Source organism: Nicotiana tabacum, chromosome 1 (genome assembly GCF_000715075.1).
Source record: "Nicotiana tabacum cultivar K326 chromosome 1, ASM71507v2, whole genome shotgun sequence".
NCBI lineage: Eukaryota > Viridiplantae > Streptophyta > Magnoliopsida > Solanales > Solanaceae > Nicotiana > Nicotiana tabacum.
The window spans coordinates 35,863,796-35,877,497 of NC_134080.1; the positions used below are offsets into that span (position 1 = coordinate 35,863,796).

Here is a 13,702-nt window from a genome sequence, read left to right on the forward strand (position 1 = left end):
AGTTTTCCTAGACTAAGTATCTCTTTCTCAAGTAGAGACCAAGTCAAATAGGCATGAACTAATGTTTGAAATCATTAATTCTACAATTAAAAGCAAGAACAAGGCTAAATAATAAATACTCAACCATAAACAAGCAATAAATCAAACACCCATTAACTTTACACTTTAGGGTTGAGTCACAACCCTAGTGAAAATCTAGCTACTCATGCTTAAAATAGAATAAATAGAAGAATAAGTGATCATTAGACCCATATTGTTAATTAAAATGATGAAATCCAGATTCAAAAATCTCAAAATAACAAAAACTACTAAAGAGAGTAAAGAAAACCATCTGCTATAGCAGCTAATGTCAAAACTTAACCTAAAAATGTGAAACTCTTCTATTTATACAAGGCTGGAATTTTCGGACAAAAATGCCCTTTCGGAGGTTCTGCGGCTGCACAATTCCATGTGTGGTCCGCCACTTTGCTTCAGCCTGACAAGATTGGTAAACCTACGACTACATAATTTTGAACTGCGGTCGCACTTCTCTCTTTCTGTGATTCGCATAAATGTGTCTGCGGCTGCACCTTGCTCTTCTGTAGTCTGCACAAATATGGTTGCGGCCGCGTCGCTATTCTTCTACAGCCGCACAATAATTGTGCGTTCTGCAGTCTTGTTGAACTTCAGATGCATGTTCTCTGAACTTTTGCTCTTGCACAGTTTCTGGGGCCGCACTTTTCATATGTTGACCGCACTTTGCACATGTCTCTGATATAAGTTCCTTCACAATCTGCGATCCGCACTTTGAGCTTATGTGCCTGTTTTTGTCCTTGAGTTCAAATCACTCCTTCATGAGTTGAATTTTATCTTGGGGGTTCATTTTCCAATATTCCTGCTATTAAGAATATTTCATCAGTTTTCGAAAACACAATTAAACACTTTTGGACTAAAACAAAAGCTAAAAGGCGCTAATAAGTAGTCAAAATTCCCACTTGTCAGGGACCTCCTTATTCTCCTCCATCTTTACCACTATAAAATCTACAGGAAATACAAACTTATCCACCCAAACTAAGACAACTTCAACTATCCCCTCGGGCATCAGAGTGGTTTGGTCTGCTAGCTGCAAGGTTATTGGTGCTGACCTTATACCTCCAACCTCATTCTCCAGTTTCCTATAAATAGGCAAGGGAATTAAGTTAATAGAGGCACCAGAATCACATAAAGACTTATCAAATTAATAGTGCCTAAAGAGCAAGGTATAGTAAGACTCCCTGAATCTCCACACTTTTGTGGGAGTATGTTTTGCAAGATTGCGCTGCCATGCTCTGTGAGCTTGACCACTGAGGTCTCTTCTATCTTCCTCTTCTTTGTCACGATTTCCTTCAAGAACTTGGCATAAGCAGCATTTGTGAGAGCACTTCTGTGAATGGTAAATTCACATTAACCTGTTTTAGCATATCCAGAAATCTCTCAAATTGCTTATCCAACTTTTCTCTATATAATATTTGGGGGAAAGGTAAAGCAGACATGTGCTTGCTCTCTTCATGTTCCTCCTTTCTCGAATTCTCTTCCTTCTTCTTTTTCTCATCTCCCTTCTTACCTTTCTTCTTTTTATCAACTTCAATTTTCAGCTGCTCCCTACTTCCTTTTTCGAGTTCCCTATCTTTTTGGACTGGGGTGGGATCTTTCAACACTTACCCACTTCTCAAGGTTATAGCATTCATTGTTTCTTTGAGGTTTCTTTCAATATCAGCGGACAGAGTACCTGAAATTCTCTCAGATAATATTATTGATAGCTGTCCAACCTGTCTTTCCAGGTTTCTAAAACCAGTGCCCAGTTCTTTGATAGCTGAGCTATGAGCTTCAAGCCTCACATCAATTTTAAGAATAAAAGCCTTCATTAGATCTTCCATGCCAAACTGAATGGGCTGTTGAGGCTGATATTGCTATCTCTTCTGATTCATAAAACCATAAGCTCCTTGTCCCTAGGTTCTGGGGTTATTCTGTTGCCATGCATTTGCAGTACCCCAGGTGAACTCCATGAAAAACCGGGGTGCTTCTGATCTATTGCATTAAAGTTTTAATTTCCCACAGCATTCACATCCTCAGTTGAAGCTTGACACTCATGAGTAAGGTGTCCTCTTCCACATATATCACAAGTTGTGTGAGGCTCATTGTGTATTGAGGCTAAGGTTAGCTTTCATATTTCTTTAGCCATGGCATCAAGTTGTACCTGCACAGATGTATTGGCATCAACTCGGTGAACACCGTTGATCTTCTTCTTTCAGCACTTTCAGAGGGCCACTAATTTGCTTCTTCAAATAACTCATCAAGAATTGTAACTATCTCCTCTGGAGTCTTCTTCATCAAAGGGGCTTCAGCTGCATTACTCAATGTTGTACGTGAGGCTGGTGTCAATCCATCCCAAATATCTTGGAGTTGTATCCAAAGTTCAATTCCGCTATGTTAGCACTTTCTAATGATCTCATTAAACCTCTCCCATGCTTCAAACACAGTTTCAGACTCTTTCTGGAAGAAATTATGGATTTCTCTTCTAAACTTGCCTGTTTTAGCTAATGAGAAATATTTATCAAGAAATTTTCTGGTCATCTCATCCCATGTTCTAATCGATCTCGTAGGTAAGCTTCGAAGCCACTACTTTGCATCATCTTTGGGTGTGAAGGGCAACTCCCTTAAGTATACTACATTTTGTGACACACCATTGTATTGAAAGGTGTTGATAATCTCCTCGAAGTCCATTAAATGGTTGTTTGGATCTTCTTTCATCTTCCCTTTGAAGACATATCAATTTTAAAGGGTTTGAAGCAACCTTTGCTTCAACTCGAAATTGTTAGCTGCAACTGGAGGTGGCTCAACAATTGATAATCCTTGTTTGTATACCGGTCTAGCATAATCACCAAGTGGTTTCCCAGCACTGGGAGCTATATTTTCGAACTGGGCTGCAGCCAAGGGTTGATTTTGAGAAATTCTCCGAGCCATCTCCTCTTCATAAGTGCATCTCTAATAGTTGCTTCCTCATCATCCCATGCATGTTTTTCTCGTTGTTGGGATGCCTCTCTTGCAGCAGAATCCACATTATCATCATCGTCTCCAGCCATGGTTTCTTTGGTTGAGGATTTCCCAACCTTTTCTAACTTTTTAGTGAAATTTCTTTCCTTCCTCAGCTGTCGCAGTTGCTTTTCTATCTCGGGCTCATATGGTTGCACTTCTTTCGCAGAAGCTCGAGTCATACACAAATCTATACCTGTAGCCTGCGCACTGTCAAAGAACACAAACTGTAACAAAGGGAAAAATAAAATAAAATGAAAAGAAAAAAATTCTTGAATTAGCACTACAACCTATTTTAAACACTATTGATCGTCAATCTCCGACAACGGTGCCAAAGTTTGACGAGCGCAAAAAAACCACTCAAAATTATGCTCTCTAATCAAATATAGTATAGTATAATACCATATCCACAGGGATTGGAGTTAAACAATATTTTCATAGTTTCTAGCTTGATTTCTATTCAAGATGATCAACAGTATAGTTTGATGTCATTAATACTAAAATTAACTAAGAATTTAAAGCTATTGACTAATGACAATCGACGCAAGGAATAAGCAAAAAATGATACCAATAGGAGAAGATAGGGCTTTTACAGGATAGGTGAAAGATAATTGTTTGGGATCTAACTCTAGATAATTCACTTCTAATGTTCAAGTGAGTCTCTTGAATTCACTCAATTATTAGTTCAAATGTTTAGTAGAAACTCCTCTCACGATTTAGTCTCAGCCTCACAAGATGAACCAATTTAAGATATGTGAAGATATGCAAGAATGCCTAGTGGATTGGTTTGTAGGAGAACCTCTCTCGATTATCCTCCTAACTAGGTTTAAACAACAATTCAACTAGCCTCTTCCGATTACTAAGAAGAATTAATGAATTCAACCAAAAATATAATGCAAAGATATCGCAAGTTACGCCTCTCTCGATTGCATGAACAAGTGAATATAGATGCACCAATTAAAACATCCAAAACGATTCAATACATAAAACTAGAGTTATAATACACAAACAAATGTCAATACACCAAATTCATTAAACCATAAAGGGAAGTACTCCATAGTTATGGAGTAATTCATCAAAAATATGTTTAAAGTATAGGAAAACATAAAACAATCCAAACTAGGGTCTTGAGTGAGGATTGAATGATGAATTCCTTGTGCTTTTGATTCTCCAACTCCTCTTTAGCCTCCTTAGGTCTAAAATATGTCAAAATTCCATAAAATAATGTTTTTCGATGTATTTATACTAATTAGGGTCAGGCCCAGACGAAACCACCTTCTCCTAGCCGAAATTGGGTTTTCACTCTGTAAATATTACATAGGTGCACTGCATGGGGAATCACGTCATGCAGAGCATTAATGGACATCTTCAGGGGCTTGACAATTTTTTACAAGCAGCTTTTGTACAGCGGCGGTGCCCCACACTTTGCTCCATGCACCGTTGCTATGGACTTTTCTCAAAGTACGTACTTTTTCTTGATTTTTGATATCCAAATGTGGTTCTCGACCCCCAAACATGATCCCGACTTAATTTCTTGGGCTTTTACTCAGACTTCAAAGCTCCAAATAGCTCTAATTAGTTCCACAACATCTATATAACTCGGAATCACTGCTACAAGGCATAAAACACATAATAAATCCAAAACACAATCAATTAAAGCTCAAACACAACTAAAATGCAGTAAATTAGAGTACAATAAGCGGCTAAAATATATAATTGTAGCCTACCATCACCCCTAGAGGGAATAGGGGGATCCGCCAATGGCTCAACATCTTGACCTTTACCATTTAGGCCCTTAACGTCATCATCTTCAAATTCTTCTTCAGTTCCCGAAAACTCAAAAACGGAACCAGAAGGACCAAGAGCATCAAGCCTCATTGGGAGACCACTTTTAGCAGCCAACTCAAGATCACGGGCCTTAGCAATTTCAGCATCAATTCAAAGATACAAACTTTAGCCACTTCCAAGGTTTTTGTCCTTATGTTGTACCTGGCATAAGTTTTCTCAACAATGAGGGAAGCCGCTCGGTGCTTAAGTTCTTCCTTGAGTTGGGTTACCTTGGCATAAAGGCTTTCTCGAGCGGATCTAACAGATTTGAGGCTAACATCAAGGTCGCGGATAATAGAGCTGAATATTCTATTTTGCTCAATGGTCCTCTTATGCTTCTCCTCCAACTGGGCATATTTCACCCCCGGAACAGCAAGCACTTCAGTTTTGGAGTTCAAGGCTGCCTCTAATTTATTCAATCTTTCAGCAGAGGTAACCTCGTGGTCAGTTGCAGTAAGAACTCCGTTATGGTCTTCATCCCATTTGGCCCTGGGTTCGTCGAATCTAACCCTCAACAGGCCAATTTCTTGGCTAAGGGTTATCACTTCTTGTTCGCTTTGCTGCAAACGAGCCTCCAATACAACAACCTCAGCAGCTTTGGCTTCCAGTTTTGAGAGGCGAGCAACACTTTGCTCCTGCTCTACCAAAAGCTGATCCCATGCGAAGGCTATTTCTTCCTTCTCATAAATCAACCTCTGAAGGCCCTCGAAAGCAAGAAAGTTGGCCTACAAATCAAGAAAGGTAAAACTCAGGATATGTTCAGGCAAAAATAGAAGAAATAACAAAGGAAGAAAAGAATTTACCGTTGCGGCGTTGTGCATGCCGTTGTTCACCAAACACTATATCGAGAGTGCCTGAATCTTTTCCTAATCTTTCTCTGAAGCCTTCATTAGCAAGCTCCACTGGCCGGGATAACAAGTTGCATCCGGTAGAGACCACAATAGTGAAATTCCTCATCCTTTGTAGATCTTCAGAAGGGGCGTCATAATTTTACCCCAAAGTCCCATGAATTGGGGACTAGGGAAGAGGAACACCTTCTTTGTGGTCAGGTGTGACAGGTGGAGATGTTGTAGCAGTTGCTGGTGGAAGAACGGATGAAGGTGGAAATGATGTAGTAGTTGCCGATGACGGTGAAGATGAAGATGAAGATGAAGCTGATGGAGTTGAAGAGTGTGAAGTAGCTGCAACAAACACAATGCTAGTTGTTAGTTGCTCATCAGCCAAGGACAGAAAGGATCCGGTACTCAACCCCAAAATACCAGGTGTGGCGACTAAGATACGGAAGCGAGAGTAGGCATTTTTCATCATATCATATTCCACCCAGACCGCCGAGACATCGTCCTCGGATGATGTAGCCAAATCAACAGGTTGAGCATTCTGTTGAGTTGACGAGGATCATCGTCTTTTATGTAGAGAAGCTCCCTCATCACGAGCTTCTTCATCATCATCAATCATCATGCTTTCTATGACCAGCCCGGGAGGAGGGCTAGCCACTGCAACTACTAGAGATAATTCGGAGCTAGCCACTGCAACCGTAGAGGAGCATCTTCTTTTTGGTTGCTTATTCTCCGGCGGGGACTCTATAACAAATAACTTGTACCCGAGGCAAGCTCAAAGACACCTGTTCGAGTGAGCGTCGCTTGAAGCAGCAATGCCACTTCAGTAGGATCAGCTAGAACATCCTCCTCGGGAATATCAACTAAGCCTTTAGGTAGATCTGATTTCAAGGAAAAGATAGAAAAGATCAATCAATTTCGTCACATAAAAAGATGAAACAATGTTAGTCTGAATTATTATGATTTTTGGCCTTCCACCCATATTTGATGGACATTTGTTGCCACGTACAGATCTCGGGGGTAGTGATGTCCAATATCTTTTGGACCCACTGGCCTGTCATGCCCCGAACCTGGGGGACGAGACCGCCACCCGATGCCTCACCTATCCTTGCGTATCAACTTGCGACTAAGGAACTCTCAACATGTGATATCATACTTTGGTCATGGGCCACATTGCACAACAACTGCTAATGCTGACTAAATATCATTATAAAATTAGGCCAACAAGGCCGTCATAATTATTGCAGCTGACAAACCAACTAAATATACACACCAGGCCTACAAGCTCAACATACTGGACTAGCTGACATGATATATTTACAAGCCTCTACTGGTAGATATACTATGATCGGAACAGCTCCCCGACCTACTCAATAAATATATACATATATACACAAGATGTACATAAAGTCTAGACACAGTAACTTTTGAAAGGCATAGAGCTTACCGATCAAGCTGAACTCGTACAACACATAATGAAGAGGTTTACCTGTCTGTCTGTCTGAACCTGCACGTGAAATGTAGCACCCCCACAAAAGGGACATCAGTATAAAATAATGTACTGAGTATGTAAGGCAATATACTGAGAGTTGAAACTAAAGTGATAATACAATAAGTGAAAGCAAATGGAAGTCAAAGATAATCTGAATATATGCTTACCTGCTGATACTGATTCAACTCTTTCAATATAGTAAGTAAAATAGTTGTCCGGCCTTATAAGGCTCGGTATATATATTTATAAAACTTTTCTGCTGTAATCAGCTCGCTCATAAGCGCTCGACCATACTAGGTGCTGTATCTCGACCAACTGGGCTCGCTCATAGGCGCTCGGCCACAGTAGACTCGGTATATATCTTACCATCTGATCAGAGGTTGCCCAATAGGGGACTACCCATCGATTATAGCTCAATGGTAATGAAAATACTTTAATATTGTATATATAAACTCTTTTCTCTCTTGATAGAAGAAAGAAATACTCAATTGAATATGAAGTCCCGATAAGGAGAATATTGTAACTTGCGAGACTAGCAAAATATATGCAAATTTCGGAATATGAATTTTTCTTTATGCCTCATTATCAAACTTGTGTAATGATGAGATCATGCCAAAACCAAGAAAGGGCTTAGCCTTAACATACATGGAGTAGGAAAAATCCGTATGATATTCTTGAAAAAGGTTGCACCGTCCCCCCTTAGAAACGCAAAATTTTACGTTGCTAAAGTTTTAACAATTCTCGTTGGATTGGTTGAAGAATCACGTTGCTTAATCAAATATTTAGAACCTGGTTGAAGTGTTTGGAAAAGAAAAAATTAGAACTTCTAAGAATTGGTAACGTTCTCTTTATGGAGTCTTGAGAATGAAATGTTATTTTTGGTTATTTAAATTAATAAAGTGAAATGTGTCTTTTAACCACTATGCTAAGTTGCCACCTAATTAACAATGACTATGAGTCATTTGTTTGATTTGGTGACTTGCTTCCACAGGGGAGTGGGGTGGACTTTTGATCTTATTCAATAATTAATTAACTAATTAGGTAATATCCCGCTATCCGATAATTAATTAATTACCCGCATAATTAAAAATTATTTCAAATTACTTAAAATTCTACTCATTGTAATATCCTTTGCACATCATACTATCATGGTCATATGGTACCTTGTATGGTACTAGTCCATAAATACTGGGTATTAACACTCGGCCCGTATTTTATCCCGACATGCCAAACATGGGCGAAAATTCATTTTTTGACTTGCTTCCCCTCTCGCCTTCACGAATTTACTCATTACTTGTTGGAAATAGCATAATGCCTATAATCTCAAAATAATCTCATTCTCGAACTTACATCGATTAACTTACGGCGAAACTTTAACATACGAAAATGCGGGATGTAACATCATTCCCCCCTTTGGAACATTCGTCTTTGAATGTTGACTGATGCACTTATCATTCTCATAACCCATATCTCTTACGAATACTTTAGTGCTCCTCTTGCCATCTAGGAAACTGTTCTGTAAATAAGTCTAAAGGCCTGGGCATTCCCCTCTTTAGGCCTTTTTTTACACCACGGCTTATAGTCGAAATCCTTCCAATCTTGTAATTATTGTTACCTTCTATCATGCAGCCTGTACGATACTGACCTTGTAAGTGTGCCTATGCGACGCTTCTCTCCTTTTTCATCCAGCTTTTAGCCAATCTCTAGGCCTTACTTTGTAAACATATACAAAGCTTATTAGGATGCCTCTCTGGGCATCTATAAGTGTACTGAAGTTCTTCGTTCGGTACTTTGTAGAACTTGCGAATATGGCGATATCTTATTTCATAGACCTAGTTATCCATTCATATGACTTTACTGCATCTACGTAGGTCATACTATACCATAATTCTTACTTCGATTTATCGTTACTGTGGTCTGCAACAAATTCTAGGTTACTCTCGTTGTTTATCCTTAAGACTGATGGTCTAATCTCATCTCATACTGTTGAACTTTTATCTATCTATTATTGATTTACTTTAATTTTGATTCATCATCCCGCTAGGGCTTGCATATCATCGGAGACATCTGGAGTAATTAGATTGATCCACCTGGGGGTGATGTTATACTTCCATTACCGTACTTTATAGCATCCCAATGTGACTCACCTTGTATGGGTATTTTAGTCCCTTACAATTCATGAAATCCTCCCCCCCATTTTTTTTCTTCTTCAAATCATTACTCAAGCGAAGGCCCAAACGTCATCCTTTATTTATCACAATTACACCCTCATTCTGTTACCAGGGCAACATTCCATCTCTTCTAAATGCTACTAGTCTTAGACTTCTTTGAGTTCATTCAGGCTATATTGAGTTTTCTATAACTTAGAGGAACCATCAGCTCCTTTGTTTTCACGGGCTTAATCCCGAGGACTTATCCATTTTCGTCACCTTCTCACTTTCCTTCTTCTTATCCTTCCTCTTGTCTTTCTAAAACTTTGTCGTTCTATTATACTTTAGCTTGCAATCAATTTACTTATGCTTTTATGGAACAACAAGCGAGACATCGCATCGTCTCTAACTCTTCTTTTACTCTCTAATTAGACCTTTCGGTACTTAGAAACCATAGGCTGGAAGGTATGCCATTGATGATGCTGCTATCATTCCTGGATACTGAATCCCAGCACTTCTAGTCTTTTACCTGAAGTATGGACCACTCTCATCCTTCTATACTTGAGTATCTCGTACGTTGCTCACATTTACCTTACTTACTTTAAAATATCACCTCACATTCTTCTATCTCTCTTTCATAACCTCCTTCTCACATAGGTATAAATCACATCCACCATTTGAAGCTCTATTATAATACTTGCACCTCTAGTGCCTATATAATCTGGTGGGAGCTCCATACTGAATTCTTATGAGGATGGTATTTTTTTCAAACTAGCTTTATCGTAGAGCCGTTATAGAATATGGTTGATGTTCTATCTCTCTTGCACCTCTAATATTAAGAGTGATTCTTCTATATTTTCAATCATGATTCCTATAACTACTGGGTCCAATAATCGGATTAATAATTTACTTCGTTGATGTAACTCTTTAGTTTTCTCCTTCTTCTAATTAGCCTTTATGTCGGCTTAAGTTATCTTCCGATCTGTGGTTCACGGTATTAGTTATTATGTTTAGCCTTTCATAGGCGCTGAGGAATATGCATGATACAATTCTTTAACAATTTAATCTTTCGTCTAGGACCCGGGCTCAATTCTTCCTTTTAACGCATACCAGAATCTTCTACGGCTGTATATGCTGCATGTATAAACTTCAAACCGTTAAGTGTGTTCATAATGTAACCCACTCTAGATCATTGATCAAATAATTTCTTTTGTTCCACCTTAGCTATTTTTCAATGTAAGCTATTACGTTTCCTGGTCTTTCTGCCCCTTGTTGCGTCCATACTTAGCTTATCTTAGATCCCACACATTTTAGAGTTTTCGTGCAACTCATATGATCTCGGATATTACTTTTAATTTTACTTCTCGTTCATTAGCCACGGTAGGCGCCACATTCTATTGGAGTGCTTACAATGTTGTTATGAGACTGTTGTTACACGACCATTTCCTCTTTAGGTCGTTGTGCTTAGGTTGAAGCCTTCTTCCTTATTTCCTCAGCTAGTATTTCGTTGTAGTACTTAGGGAGAACCCTTGACTCTTGTAAAGCTGTGAGTTTATTACGGACCTTTTGATCTTCTTCCTTGCCTATAATCATATGTAGTTGCTTACCTCCGTGCCCTTGTGCTCATAGGGTTGCTTCTGAACTGATATTTTGACTGCCTTAATAGTGGCACTTTTTTATCCCCGTAACATTCATACATTACCTTTAACTATCCCGACTCCTATTTGAATATATCTCAAGCATTATAATGACATTACTGCGAGGCTGAATTCTCCATGTTGGGGTTTACTACATTTATCTTGCATGATCTACTGATTTGTCTGTAACTTCTTGTCTACTCATGACTAGGCTCTTTCTGAATCAACTACTAACTACTCATCGGACCATTCTCATTTACATATTCCATGTAATCTTTCTTGGGTTATTTCCTTGTCTTAACTTACCTCACGTACTGGCTCTTTATCCATCAATAACATCCCGGGCAGGAACCTTTACTTCCTTTTTTTGACGTTGTGCTTACATAACGTTCTGGAATCATGGCATATCTGTAAGATTTGGATAAGTGCAATCTCATCTCTTTATTATTTTTATCGCATTCTTTCTTTATCATTCCATATTCCCCCCTTTAAGGGAGTACTAAGACTTGAAGTTATGACGAACTGCCCATAGATGTTTTTCCTCTTCATCTTTGGCATCCTTTCACATCATCAATGACCCTTACTTGCCTGGCTATAATCCTTCTGTACCAAGGATAACAAAATTCCTCACTCGCGATGGTGACACTTAGTGTAACTGGCACATGCAGTCCCTTAAGCTTAACTTTGCTTATATTGCTTGCTTTAGGGAAGCGTCTCCCTGAATGACCATTCTCTGAATTCATCATGGATCTTCTTCTGTTGTCCATTCTATTATTTCCAGAATGCAATATGAAATTCTCACGATGCTGACTATTATCAAATCACTCAGTTCCTAATTCATATTTAGTTTATCTTGTTCACCAGTCCATACTGATTTCTATTATTGTGGGGTCTAACTTTTCCTTTTGTTAATACCGTTAGAGTCGCGAACTTATTTCTCGAAATGAGGATGTGACTGTATGGTCTATACTCTTTTGTTGTCTCTAGGCCTGACATCTCTCATTTGTTTCCTTTCCTAGATTATCAACTATGTAATACTGTCATCTCATTTTATTTTTCTATCGTTGTCATCCATGTATCACATCTTACTCATAATTCTTCCTTATCTCTCTTCTCATTACTCTGCTAATATTTCTGCCTAACCCTTTCGTGTGAAAACTTCAGCAAGACATTCTTTTGCTTTTATCTCCCCTTGTTGCATTCATCGGCTCTTCGGGTTTCTTAATGTCCTCGCTCTACTAGAGACGAGAGTCACACTAAGGTAATATTTATCCCTTCCAGGCTTTTAGTGCCTATATTTATAGTACTCATATCTAGCTGTACTATTTTAGAGTGCACCATCTGGGTGTCTCACAGGGAGATCTATTAGCACATTTCCAATATCATTTGGCAATGTCAACTAACGCAAACAATTCATCCATTATTCGGGTCTCTAACCCCATCCGGATCGTGATATTATGTCCTTCTATTAAACCATATTTGTTAGCTCCCATAGAGCATAACTTAGAACGATGTGGTCAATTGTACATATCTCTGTTACTGTTGAAGGTAACTCAAAATGCTTATATCTCTCTTCCTGAATGATAAGTAAGGATAATCTTCATTAGCTGGGTACCTCGTACCCTCTTTCACCTTGCTTCCTTTACTTGTTGAAACTTGTATTTATCTTTTGAATCTCTCATTGTCTTTCACCATAAAAGGTGGATAGATATTATTGCCTTAAGGCTCCTTTTCCAGAAGCTAACCGAGTTCTTCTGACTCAACTCTTTTGCAACCGCATTCAATCCCTTACCAACCATCTTTCTAAATGTAGGCATCGTCGTATTACGAATAAAATAGAGTTTAGAAAATTTAGTTCTTACAACTGAGCTATATCACACAATCAAGAGTAAGAAGAAAGAGTGACATACCTAAATGCCCTGTAGCCTCCTACTTATAAGTGTGGTGCACGACACACCCATAAACAAGACTATACTAGACACAACTTGTAGACTCCCTAGGACATAACTGCTCTGATACCACTTTTGTCACTGCTCGAACCTGGGGTGAGAGACCAGCACCCGATGCCTCACCTATCCTTGCGTATCGACTTGCGATTAAGGAACTCTAAACATATGATGTCATACTTTGTCCATGGGCCACATTACAAGCCAACTGCGAATGCTGACTAAATATTATTATAAGCTGGGCCAACAAGGACGTCATAATTATTGTAGCTAACAAACCAACAAAATATACATACCAGGCCTACAAGCCCAATATACTGCAAATGACAAGATATGTCTACAAGCCCCTACTGGTGGATATACTGTGATCGGAATAGCTCCCCGACCTACTCAATACATATATACATATAGACAAGATGTACATAAAGCTCTAGACAGGGCAACTCCAAAAGGCATGGAGCTTACCGATCAACCTAAACTCGGGCAACACTTAATGAGGAGGTCTACCCCTCTATCAGTCTGAACCTGCACGCATGAAATGCAGCGCCCTTAGAAAAGGGACGTCAGTACGAAATAATGTATCGAGTATGTAAGGCAACATACTGAAAGTTGAAACTGAAGTAATAATACAATAAGTGAAAGCAACTGGAAGTCAAAGATAATATGAAGATATGCTTACCTGCTGATACTGACTCAACTCTCTCAATATAGTAAGTAAAATAGTTGTCCGACCTTATAAGGCTCGGAATGTGTAACTGCTCTA

At 39.0% G+C, this 13,702-nt stretch overlaps 1 pseudogene; it reads left to right on the forward strand.

Annotated features, from left to right (window-relative positions):
* The first annotated feature begins 2,445 nt into the window (after positions 1 to 2,445).
* Positions 2,446 to 2,544, forward strand: LOC142165114 (small nucleolar RNA R71; annotated as a pseudogene).
* Positions 2,545 to 13,702: the final 11,158 nt, after the last annotated feature.